This window comes from Anabrus simplex, chromosome 1, assembly GCF_040414725.1.
Source record: "Anabrus simplex isolate iqAnaSimp1 chromosome 1, ASM4041472v1, whole genome shotgun sequence".
Classification (NCBI taxonomy): domain Eukaryota; kingdom Metazoa; phylum Arthropoda; class Insecta; order Orthoptera; family Tettigoniidae; genus Anabrus; species Anabrus simplex.
Window position 1 is genome coordinate 670,555,132 of NC_090265.1, and position 13,039 is coordinate 670,568,170.

Here is a 13,039-nt window from a genome sequence, read left to right on the forward strand (position 1 = left end):
AGATTTAATTTACTTTCCCACAGATGAAAATGGTATTGAAAGTTAGAGGGAAATGTTAGTGCAGCAGTAGTGGATCTGCTGTTAGAACAATTTTGCTTGCAGATGGTTTGAAAAAAAATATTCTTCAGCAACCTTAGTTTAGTGAAATGGAAATAGTGGATAGAGCATTACTTCTGGGAGTAATAATGGTGGTTTTGACAAAAAGTTGTGTGCTGACAGTTTTTCTTATTTGATTCCAATCATTCTTTATATATAAGCCTTACACGCTAGTTAGCATATTATTGTATATATACTACATTTCTTTGGATATGTTACTGCAAGACATGTAGCCTGGACAGTAATGAAGTGACAGTTTTAATAAGTCTTCTAGACTTCAGGAAAACTTTTAACTCTCTTGACATTTTGCTATTTAAATTGTAGCTCGGACAATAATGAAGTGACAGTTTTAATACTCCTAGACTTCAGGAGAACTTTTGACTGTGTTGACATTGACGTTTTGTTATCTAAATTGTATTCCCTCCATTTCTCAGACAGTACCCTCCTTTGGTTTGCAGTCCTACCTGCATGGCCGTCAGCAGTGTTTTGCAGTTAGATAAATAAATCAACTCTGTGGGCCTTGTAGTGTGGTATGCCCCAAGAGTTGGTGTTAGGATTAATCCCTTTTTTTTGTTTACATCAGTGTTGTCTCCCAAAACCTAATGCACTTCAAATACCACATTTACGCTGATGATGTACAAATGATCTCCAGATCAAATATTTTTGGTAATAGAAAAAATCAATCAGGATCTAACATAGTTTTCTTTGATCTACACCAACTCATTGGCTCCCGCTTCTATCTGGAATAATACCATCTGATTTACACAGATCCACAGCTCTTATCAAGGAATTCAATAAAATCTTAAGGAACCCCAATCTACCTGTACACGAAAATCTACGAACTATCAACCAAAACAGATTATGTTCACGCCATCCAACTTTACGTAACGCCTCAGACATGGTTGCTAGAAGCTACAACCCAACTACAGAGTGGAAAAGATTGTGGGAAGCAGCAACGGAGATGCACCTGCACAGTATGTTCTCGAATGCCAAACTTCCAAGTGGATTCCAATCACCACGTAAAACATGGTCTACTCTGAACAGAATAAGAACAGGCCATGGCAGATGCAGAGACATGCTGTTTAAATGGAACAAGTTGCCGACACCCGCGTGTGACTGTGGAGCTGCACAACAAACCATACGTCATATTGTCAGAAAGTGTGAAACACGGGCATACACAGGCAGCAAAGTGGATTTCCTGATGGCAACTCCAGAAGCAATACAGTGGATCAGTGATCTTGACATTCAGTTGTAGGGAGCCTTTTCTTGTTCATTGTTTTCTTGTTATGTAAATATGTATATAATTTATATCTAAACTCAACTTGATTGTATGGGCCATACGCTAAATAAATAAATAAATAAATAAATAAATAAATAAATAAATAAATCTTGGTCTTTGAGAAGTGGTCTTGCATTAAATCCACCAAAAATGCGAGCCATCATTCTTGGATACCTGGAATTACTTGTGAAGATCAATCGACCTGAGATTCCATCTGTAATGTCATATATACCAACACAAATCATGTCATCAGTAAAAGTCCTAGGTGTTACTTTCAGATAACATGTCTTGAAAAACACATATTAAGAACATCACCTAAGAAACATTTTACATTCTGTGTGGGTATAAATACTGATTTCTTGAAAAACTTTTAAGAAATGCTGGTAGAAGCTCTGGTTTTCCCTCATTTCGACTATTGTGATGCGATTTGTAGAGATGCTGGGCACAAGTTATTGAACAGATTTCAACGTGGTCAAAATACATGTGTGAAATACGTCTGTAACCTACAGTACTATGACCATGTAGCTTCATACAACCTCTTATGTTGGCCCCAACTAGAAATCCATTGCACTGTGCATATCCTATGGCATCTCCATAAAATCCTTTATTTTGCAACCATTTTACCTTATTTCATATTTCAAATACCTCTCATCCTGTCACAGTCTTAACACTGCTGATAATTCCATCCTTGCCTTATCTATAAAAAAAATCAATATAAAAATTTCTTTATTTGCAAATTAGGTGTCTACCTCGGTGGCAAATGGTACACTACCCACTACCCATAGAACCCATAGAACTGCCGTTTCAAAGAATTCATTCACATTAATTGCCTGCTGTGAGTGGAGCCTCCTTCCTGAAAGTATCCAGAGGGTTAAGCACTATTCAGACTTTCAAAGAAGCTCTTTAGGGACATTTTATGCACCAATAAGGATCATACGTAAACTTGATGCTGCTACTCACAACCATTCTATTTTTATGGATCTGGTAGATCAGTTTAAAATTCTTAATCGTTTTATTTTTCAAAAATGTTATTAATTTTTTTTTACATGTAGGATATTAGTTTTAAGAATTTTTCCTTTTATTATGTTTAATTTATTTCAACTTAATTTATTTTCATTGCTCAACATTTTTGTATTATTATTATTATTATTATTATTATTATTATTATTATTATTATTAATGTAATTTAAGTTGTATTTGATCTAACTATTGTAATGTAATACACTGTAGCTGTGCAGACATTTTAATTCAACGCCATCTGGCTGTCTGCTCGTCAATTTCGACGTTCCGTTTTACTCTAGGCCCACTAGATGGCAGGCAGAGTAAACTGGATCTCTTGGGTGTCTATGGCTGAGATTTAGTGAATTTTGTCAGGTAAACACCAAATGCGTCACCAGAGATCTTTTGTTACATGTTGACATCATACGACATGGAGTGTTGAATAGACTTCTTTCCGCCCTTCAAAAATCTGACTACCTCTGCCAGATTTGAACCCGCTATCTTGGGATCCGGAGGCTGACATTGTACCACTGATCCATAGGCAGCTATATTAACTAATGAACAGTTGTTAATCGGTTCACATTCCTCTATTTGCTGAATAATAGGGTTAGTTGTATGGATTGAACTGCTTCAGCATTCACAGGGAAAGTTCCATCCATACTTGATTGAAATTTGAATAGGCTTTAAAATTTCATTAAAGAAAATCTCAAATTCTTCTCTTCGTGTCGCAGGACTTCATCATTTACCATGTAAACGTTTTTTGTGTGTGCATCTTCTTTTGGTAGTCTCCTCATAGAATGTTGGTGACCATCATAGAGTAATTTTTTCTGTTTTCTGTGTACCTTATCACAAATGCCGTTTCATGGATGTCAAACTGTTGTAATTTGCATAAAAATTTGTATTTTTTATTTTTCTATTCCACCTTTTCAATACAATTGATTTTGTGTTGTTAGAAATTCATATTGCTACAACACTACATTAAAAAGGGACATGTTTCACTTGGTTTCGAGCATCCTCAGCCTTTGTAATTTATCTCAAGGTTAAGACCTGTCATTGTTAATTTGCTTATAACTAATTTGTACTTCATTATGATTCTAAAAAACTAAGTGGTAAAATACGTGAACACAGGCATTTGTAAACACAATGGACAGTTTAATAATTTAAAATGACAGTGCTAAAGTTGGGATATACATTGATTCTAATAACATTGACATCCTAAACATGGTAATATCTTCATAATAATGAGATTTGGCTAAAATTCTCAAGTTCTTTGTTTTTTAAAAACAATTGTTAGTTGACTTATTGTATTACAATTTGAGTCATAAATTCTGTTAAAACTCAATAGTATCTAAAGCTTAGTCTTAAATGTGTTGGAAATATTCTGCTTCATGTGTTGGTTTGAGGCATGCTTCTGTAATTTATTAGTTGTAAACGGTAAAATGCAGCTATTGGTAGTTTCCTTGAACTGGTCTTGATTTGATGAGCAGATTTTACATTGGAAGTAGTTTGTTTTTATTAGAGCTTAGTCAAAAGGGACTAATTAAGTACAAATTAGTTATAAGCAAATTAACAATGACAGGTCTTAACCTCGAGATAAATTACAAAGGTTGAGGATGCTCAAAACCGAGCGAAACATGTCCCTTTTTAATGTAGTGTTGTAGCAATATGAATTTCTAACAAAACAAAATCAATTGTATTGAAAAGGTGGAATAGAAAAATAAAAAATTCAAATTTGTATGCAAAATATAGCAAATTTCAATACTGGTCTAAACATGAGATTAGTTACATGTAATGTCAAACTGTTGTCGGAGATTCTGCATCTATGATAATCTTTTCCACCTATGTTCAGGCGTATGTTCTATCTTGCTCTATCTTGCTTTCAGTGATCAGTTATATCAAGCTGTATTTGTAGACAAAAATAGACTGCTTTTTATTATGTTTTACGAGGGTTAAGACGTCACATGATTTACTGGCACAACAGCGTACCTTTTTGTTGGTGATATCAGTCCATGTGATCTTGAACATTCTGCAATACAACCACATTTCAAAAGTCTACAGTCAGCTCATTGGTGAGAAGCCTTTAGTGGCCATCGTTCAGTACCATAGAACAGCATTGGTAAAACACAACTCTTTATGGCAAAGCAACAAGTTTTGAATCGGTTACAGTTGCACAGAAGAAACACACTTTTTGGAATGCAATATAATTTACCAAACATAACAGTGAATTGAAAGAAAATATTCCTCTCATTCATTTTTTAAAACTGTTTAGAGGTTTACATTATACTGTTATAACTTAATCCAAAAGCATAGGTTCATTCCCAGGTAAGGTTGGTGTATTCTGAGGGATGATAAAAATCCATAACTCGTTATGTTCATGACCAGTTGTAAGGGAGGCCTCATAAATAGCTGGAAAATTTCTCTCTCTCAGGGCTGATAGACAATTTGCCCAAGTGGTGGCAAATCTAAACTTTTGCGATCATCAGCTAAGGCCATATGATATTAATTGAACAGAACAAATGTTTGTCTAATGTATAGCCTACATTTTCGTACTGTGTTACAAATTCCCATGGAAGTTGTCATTATTCATTTACAGAAAACAATGTTAATAAAGTAAAACTCATCACATTGCATTTTGCTGACCTATTGTAATGTCCCTATAAATCCCATCCTCTTTTCTCTCTCTCTCTCTCTCTCTCTCTCTCTCTTCTCTTACAAATATTGCTTACTGATTTTTCAACAGCTATGGGTAGTTCTGAATATTAATTTGTAAGGTACAAATCCTTATTTAGAATCAAAATTGTTATAAAGTAATTTGTACTGATGGAACTGAGTTGATCCATTTTACACATTTTGAAAAGATGCTGACCACTGCTCTGTAGTTAAAAATCTCCATTTATGGCTTTTTAAATCCAGATAATGTTAAAAAAGGTTGCAGCTCCCCAATTTAATAATATTGATAACAATTCTTTTGGTGTTGGAATTCTCACTAAACTTAAAATACTTCCCATTTGAAAAAAAGAAAGTGTTACTTTAATGAGTGATACTATCCTCAAAGCACTTGAAATGCATGAAGTATGTCTTGTTCTACATATATATTTAACAAAGGACCCTTTATGGACTATTAAAAATCTGTCTGTAATTCAGAATCAATCAAAATAGCCTGTTTCTAGAATAGGATGCTGTATTTTTTTGGTAAGATATGGCAGTCATGCTATACTCTGTTTGAATGTTAATTCTCATTTAACAGCCATGATTGCCGGGCTGAGTGGCTCACACGGTTGAGGCACTGGCCTTCTGACCCCAAGTTGGCAGGTTCGAGCCTAGCTCAGTCTGGTGGTATTTGAATTTGCTCACACACGACAGCCTCGTGTCGGTAGATTTACTGGCACGTAAAATAACTTGTGCGGGACAAAATTCCGGCACCTTGGTGTCTCCGAAAACCGTTAAAAGTAGTTAGTGGGACTTAAAGCAAATAACATTATTATTATTATTATTATTATTATTATTACACAACCATGATTTCGTTCTGTTCAGATTCTAATTGTAGTACCAAAATACCTCGTGAGAATAGAGGTATCGCGACTTTTCATCTTTAAGTGGTTTGTCCCAGTAATTATTTTGTCACAAACTGCTATGTCTATATGTTATAGTATTCTCAGAACGCAAACAACACCACCAGTGAAATATGAAGTTAGAGTATTGTTGTTGTTGTTGTTGTTGCTACTGCTATAGCACTACTAATTAGTGTGTTTCCAAATTATCCGTAAATGGACCAGTCGATGCTGTATACTCCTAAAATGGGGGAACCAATCTCATTTACAATGGGTTCTTATACACCAAACATAGGGAAGGAGATTTAAAACTGATGCGAGAAGAGAGATCGGTGTTCAGATCGATTATATTTGCCCATGGGTACGTAAGGGATACAGCATGAAATAGAGCACATACATGCTCCGAATTGGGGTAAATGGTAGGCCACAAGAAGTTATTTCAAGAATTGGAGGTGGAATTTCAACATCAAGTGAAACTTATTTGAAGCTTAACAAGGTAGGAACCATTGTACAAAGAGTACATGGCAAGCACATTTACCACCAAACCTAAAGGTGCTACAGAATTTACAAGATATTCTCAATAGGTTTGAGTTCGACAGTGATGGTCACGACCGTCATTGTTCCCAATTATAATAAAAGTAATAAGGAAATTATGCAGTACCTATGTGCTCTGGGATATTTTGTTTGAGGGTATTTATTCTGATATTTGTATTTGCTTGTAATAAAGCTAGTACACTTGTAAATCATTTGTAATTTGTTTGTATTTTATCAGAATTTGAAAAATGAACTAAATTCAGCTAGGAAGGAATAAATCATCTCTAGGACAAAAATATTGGGATGAAAGTTACTAGTATCATTTGCTAGGAATGAATCACAGTCGGGAATAGGACCTTTTGTACTTGATTTTTTGCCCTTAAGAATGGTATATAGTAGCATTTTTGAACATTGAGCTGCACGTTTTCTTACTAATGATTTGGACGACATTGTTTGGATGATGGATCAATACTAATAGTCCAAAAAAAAAGATTTTATGTCAAATATCCATGCAAAGCTGCAAAAAGTGTACCTCATTAGTTTCTTTGGCTATTTAATAGAAATAAACTATTTTCAGTTTGCTTAGTTCAGTTTTATAAATATATATACTCAGTATTTCTTGTTTACCTCTTTCACTTTTTTCTCTGTGGTATTATTTTCAGTCATAACATGGTTGATACCATTCTTGCTCGCACTTATTAATAGTTAATGTGTGTACAATTTTGTATAATGCTTTGTCATTGCACAAAATTTTTCTGGTCACAGCCTTCACTTTGGGTATGTAAGTTATTTCTAATTATTAGAAGTTCAAAAGCTTAATTAGATCGTACATTTTTTGTTCTGTTTTTTGAAAATGATTTAGGAATCTTCGTCCCCCATTGCTATTGTTCGGATGGAAAATGCGGAGTTGATAGGCAGTCCAGGATTCAAATCCTGGTGGTGGAAAGTGTCTTCTATTCAGAAGTGCTGATTATTTCAGCTGCTATTCTGCACCAAAATAATAATAGTCAAATAACATTCTTACACCAAATTACTGCGACTGATATTTTCCTCCACCCTCTCTTGGAATAAAAATATACAAAACCAGGAGGGTCTATATATTATCTTCTTACCTAGTCTCCTCCTTGTATTGTCTGTTTGTATACACCTTTATAACTTATGACAGAATCAGAGAATATTGATGTAGAATAGGATTATAAAGTATTCAAGAACCTCAGGTTTTTTCAGTTGTGAAATTACTTGCATTTCACTACATTGTGGGAGTAGACGTTTTGATATAAAAGCAAGATTCTGGTATTTATACAAGTGGAGGCACACGTCATACTGCACTGTCACTGTATTGTCGTACAAAAGAGGCTTGCAATGATGTCTCATTGGTGCACTAGGAGCCAGCATCTTAGAAAAGTGTGGCAATCCAACCAGATGAACCCACTGCCTGCGGGGTGAAACACTAGGCATTTCACAATTGAAAAAAACCTAAAGAACATATCCTTTAATATTTGCAATTGGTGAAATTAAATTATGATTTCCTTTTGAGAATTTTGTTTTTGGTATAAAAGCCAGAGGAAGACAGTTTGGTCATCTTTTCAAATTTAAAAATTACGTATATGACATTGTATGTTACTAATATTAATTCACTACAGCATTCTTACTATAAAGAAAGTAAGTAATAATTTATAATAAGAATAACAAAACCAATTCCTTTACAAAATAGTTTAAAACATAATGGCATTTTAAGTAGAGATTTCTTTTATATCCAGATAAAATCTGGCCCATATTTAAAAATGCTTAATCATACTTCACACTTTCATGCTTGTAAATAACTCAGAGCACAACAATTTGAAATGATCAGGAAGTTTCAACTTTTAATAGCATCTTTCCATAGTTACTCAAGGCTGATATTCATTTTCCAGCATTAGATGAATCATTGCAGACATGTGGTTGATAATAGAAAACACTGGTAGGGGAAGGATCTTGCTTACTTGTTATGTGATATTCTAGCATTTCTCTAGTATTGAGTTCCACTGTTTTTTCTTGTTTTAGATTTGAGAGATAATTGGGTGTGTGTGTCACAGCAGCAACAGCATATGTGGTCTTCTCCAGTTATGAGAGAACTTGGTTCAAAGAGGGAGCCCAGGTCTTCACAGGGTGAGGCATTTCACTTTTTAGCATCGACAACTCATCAATTTACTGGAAGATCATCCAGGAGACAGCCTCACTCAGACTCTGCTCAGACAAGTTTTCAGTGTCCTGGATGTGGAAAATCATATTCTTTTAAAGAGAACCTTTATAGACATAGGAAATATGAATGTGGTAAAGATCCACAATTTCAGTGCATGTTCTGCCCATTAAAAACTAAGCGAAAAGATGCTCTTCAAGCTCATCTAAGAGGCAAACATGGTCTTTCATTAGCAATTTGACATGCAAGGTGTAGTGTGGTGGTGTAAATTTGCAGTGCTCAAAATGTAAAATTTGTTGCAATTTTTTTTTTTCTGTGTAATGTTCAGTGCTATGTTGATTACCATTGTTTAAGTGTGAATTACAGAAATTTTCCTATGCTGCTTGTTTCTTCTCTTTCAGTTGTTCAGTTAGTTTAGAACTTGAATTAATCCTACAAGAGTGGAATCATGGTATAACAGGCACCATTCTAACAAGGTATTAATTGTAATGGATATACTAGATATCAAAACATATTGAGAGTATCAGGTAAGAACATGGTCATAGAAACACACGGTAGAAATAAATTGTATTAATCCAAATTTATGTGTCCTTTGTTACGGAAGAGAGACATCATTCTCTTCTGTCTGGCTTGAGGGTGCATCCGATACCTTAAATTTAACCTCATTATCCTTTTATTTCTATTGACATTATTGTAGGTGTTTTTAAATCTTTATTATTTCTATCAACACTTCATCTGTTTTGCATTGAAATGAAACGGTGTATGGCTTTTAGTGCCGGGAGTGCCCAAGGCCACGTTCGGCTCGCCAATTGCAGGTCTTTTGATTTGACACTCGTAGGCGACCTGCGCGTCATGATGAGAATGGAATGATGATGAAGACGATGCATACACCCAGTCCCCGTGCCAGTGGAATTAACCATTGATAGTTGAAATTCCTGACCCTGTTGGGAATCGAACCAGGGACCCCTGTGACTGAGGGCCAGCACGCTAACCATTTAGCCATGGAGCTGGACACTTTTGCACTGATAGAGGTACCTGAAACTAGGTTGATATGGGCTATCTTTTTTTTTTTTACCGGCAACCCAAACAAGTGCTTACACTGTTTGGGTCACACACCTGTCAGCTTGAGTTTGAGAGACTGGGTTTGAACTGTAAAAAAAGTTAACCTGAGAAGTTGCTGCTCCCTTTCTGTTTCCTTAATCATATAATTCAGCTCTTTGTTTGCTTTTGTTCTTGAGCATCATTGTAGTAATTAACATCATTCATGAAGCTTCCAAAGACTGTGCAATTACATATTAGGAAATTTGCAGACATTCTAAGATTATTCAAGTAATTTCTTAACACTAACAATAATCTTAAATGCAGTATTCTATATTCGATAATAAAGACTTTGCAAATAAACAAATATTGCAACATTAAAGCAGAAAATATTTATTTAAGAGAGGCAGAGCTAAAATCTGAGAAGACTGAGGTAGTAAAAATATGTAATTAACCAATGATACATCAACATACATTTTTAGAGCTATTGACAAGTTTTTAAGAACACTTGTGTGTTAATAACAGTATCATTGCCGGCATTTCTTCTCGTGTTCTTCAGTGCTGTAGAAAGAGATATTAAACTGGAGATTTTTAATGCTGTGGTGAATGAGCCAGTGAAACCAATACCTTTAACATAATTTAGAATCTGATTTTAGCAGAGTCCGTGTGTCTCAAGGCAGTGGTTTTACATTAGTTTGCGCTTGATAATTGTGATTGCCAAAATCCTGATTCATCGTGTATCTTTCTGTTCAGTTAACAATTAATTGTATGAAATGAACTAATAGTGAGTGCATTTTTAAGCACTTCGAATATGTCAGAATACCTAGATATTAATACGTCCTCAGAAAAAAAAAAAGTAATTTGATTTTATATTTATTTGCTTCTCTGATAGACCCTTGCCTCATACTGACTGTTACGTTTTAACCTACCGGACGAGTTGGCATTGCGGTTAGGAGCGTGCAGCTGTGAGCTCGCATCCGGGAGATAGTGGGTTCGAACCCCACTGTCGGCAGCCCTGAAGAGGGTTTCCCATGGTTTCCTATTTTCACACCAGGCAAATGCTGGGGCTGTACGTTAACTAAGGCCACAGCCGCTTCCTTCCCATTCCTAGGCCTATCCTGCCCCATCGTCGCCATAAGACCTATTTGTGTCGGTGCGACGTAAAGCAAATAGCAATAATATAATAACGTTTTAACCTTGACATAGAAGTATAGGATAAACAGAGGTTTCTTAGTACAAGAGCCCCTTTCATCTTATATTTGTTACTGTTGTACTAAAGCTGTCCGTATGAGTATTAATTGATGTGATTAAATTGCAGAACTCCTGGGACATTCATTGGAGTATAATGCTCAGTAGCAGATGATATGTTCCCTAAAATGGGTCTTTGGCTACTGTATGTCTTGTTATAGTTTCTTCTTCTCTTTCTTAAACCTTCAAGATAATATATCACACATTAATGAATAAAACTGAGAGCAAAATTAGGGTTTCAAAATGAAAAAGTTATCAGTATTCCAATGTTAATGTATGGTCATAAAAAGGGCATATTTAATATATCCTCACTGTTTTCTCTTTGGATCCTTCAATACTACCTCTCCAAATTTTTTGACCATACCTCCTTTGTTAATATGAACAGTTTACCAATAAAGGTTTCAAAAAGGTAAGGAGAAATTATATCATAGAAGTATTTAACAGCTATGTTTTAAGTCTTGTTTAGTTTTAAGAATACGAAAAAAGCCTTTTCCTTAACACATTACCTTTTATACTTGATATTATCTTATTATTCAATACATGTGATACTTTTAAACATTTTATGAGCTCTTGTGGCAGTATGGTTCCACTTTTTCATAACAATTTCTTTTAAACTGCTTTTGATTCTTAGTAATACTTATCATGTTAAGGATGTTTTTTGTAATATTGTTAATAAAGGTGCTGATGAATTTAATCCAAATGATTGATTCAACTGTTTCTGGAGAGATCGTGTTAGAGATTTTATTAGACCAAACAGAAAACTGTGCTATTTGGAGGAGAAAAGAGCATGCTCTTCTGAGTGAATACATTTTGTTTAGTTATACAGTAAAACCTGTTTTTAATGGAAATACAAAGGGCTGGGAATTATGGTAGGCAGATTAAATTGGGTGATGAAACGACAATTTGTCTTTCGTTAACTTCTGCAATCTTTGTGTTTTTCTAAAAATGCAGGTAAATTTATTTTGTGTAATTTTAGACAATTTTCTATTCTTGATAATTTCCCTTCGTAAAGTTTCTGTTAAGCACAGGTTTTATTGTATGTGTGTAATACACCCCCTTTCAACTCGCTGGCATACTCTAGCGAAACCTGATTTTTCTGGCTTTTTATTGCCAGGGTCTTGTTTCCACATTCTTATCCTTCCTTCTTTGTTAAATTTTCAAAAACTTCCTTTGATCCATCCATTTGTACTTTTCTTGTTTTCTGGATTCTGTTTTCCTTTAAAAAAATCATATTCTCCTCCCTCTCAGTTCTTTACCATTTTGATTCATTTAAGTAATTCGAATATAATTTCCATAATTTTAAGAAAAAAAGATCCATTTTCTTATAGCCTTTAACGTTATAACATATTTATAATCCAGTTTGTTGTTAATGATGAAGTGAAAAATTATGATATCAAGGTATACACAGAAACAAGGTGAAATTGTTTTTATTAAGAAATAATACTTCTTAATGGAAACAATTTCACCTTGTTTCTATGTGTGCTTTTCTTCTTCTTCTTCTTCTTCTTCTTCTTCTTCTTCTTCTTCTTCTTCTTCTTCTTTTATGACCACATAGGATCACTTTAGTCAGTCCGTCGTTCAGGTCTCTTTGAAGGGATTGTTTGGGCTTTGCGGTCCTCCCAGTACTTCTTCAGACGCTCCGATCTTCGTGCCCTTTCCTCAGTTGAAAATGTGCGTGTTGTTGGTTTGTTTTGTGTAAGGGTAAAGCGGAGGTTTGTATTCTTGAGTTTTGTATTCAATTTTATCTTATTTTTGGTGTCTTCTGTTGTAAGGCCTATTTCCTTCAGATCCTCTCTTACTTCTCTGATCCATTTACATCCTGTTGTGGTATTTTTTGAGACGAGATTGTGTTGTACTAGTTGTTTCAGAAGTCTCGAGTCCTGCATCCTCATGATATGTCCAAAGAATCTCAGTCTCCTCTTACGCATAGTATCTGTAATGGGTTCTATGTGTGCTTTTATATTGTAATATAAAACTAATTTCAAAAACTTTCAGCCTGTGAAAATCCTGGAGCACCACCATCCATAGTCCTGTCATGATACACCTAATACACTCTATTTACAAGGAAAATGATGGTTTTTGGGAGCTTAATCTTCTGTGAGAAGTCAAATGAAT

General features: G+C 34.7%; 1 long non-coding RNA gene across 1 annotated transcript in view; it reads left to right on the forward strand.

Annotated features, from left to right (window-relative positions):
- The window catches only part of LOC136871835 (uncharacterized), a 121,329-nt gene extending 109,716 nt beyond the window's left edge, over positions 1-11,613 (forward strand). The window contains exon 4 of the long non-coding RNA XR_011018043.1: positions 8,503-11,613. This is a non-coding gene — a long non-coding RNA (uncharacterized lncRNA). The remainder of the gene's footprint in view (positions 1-8,502) is intronic.
- Positions 11,614-13,039: the final 1,426 nt, after the last annotated feature.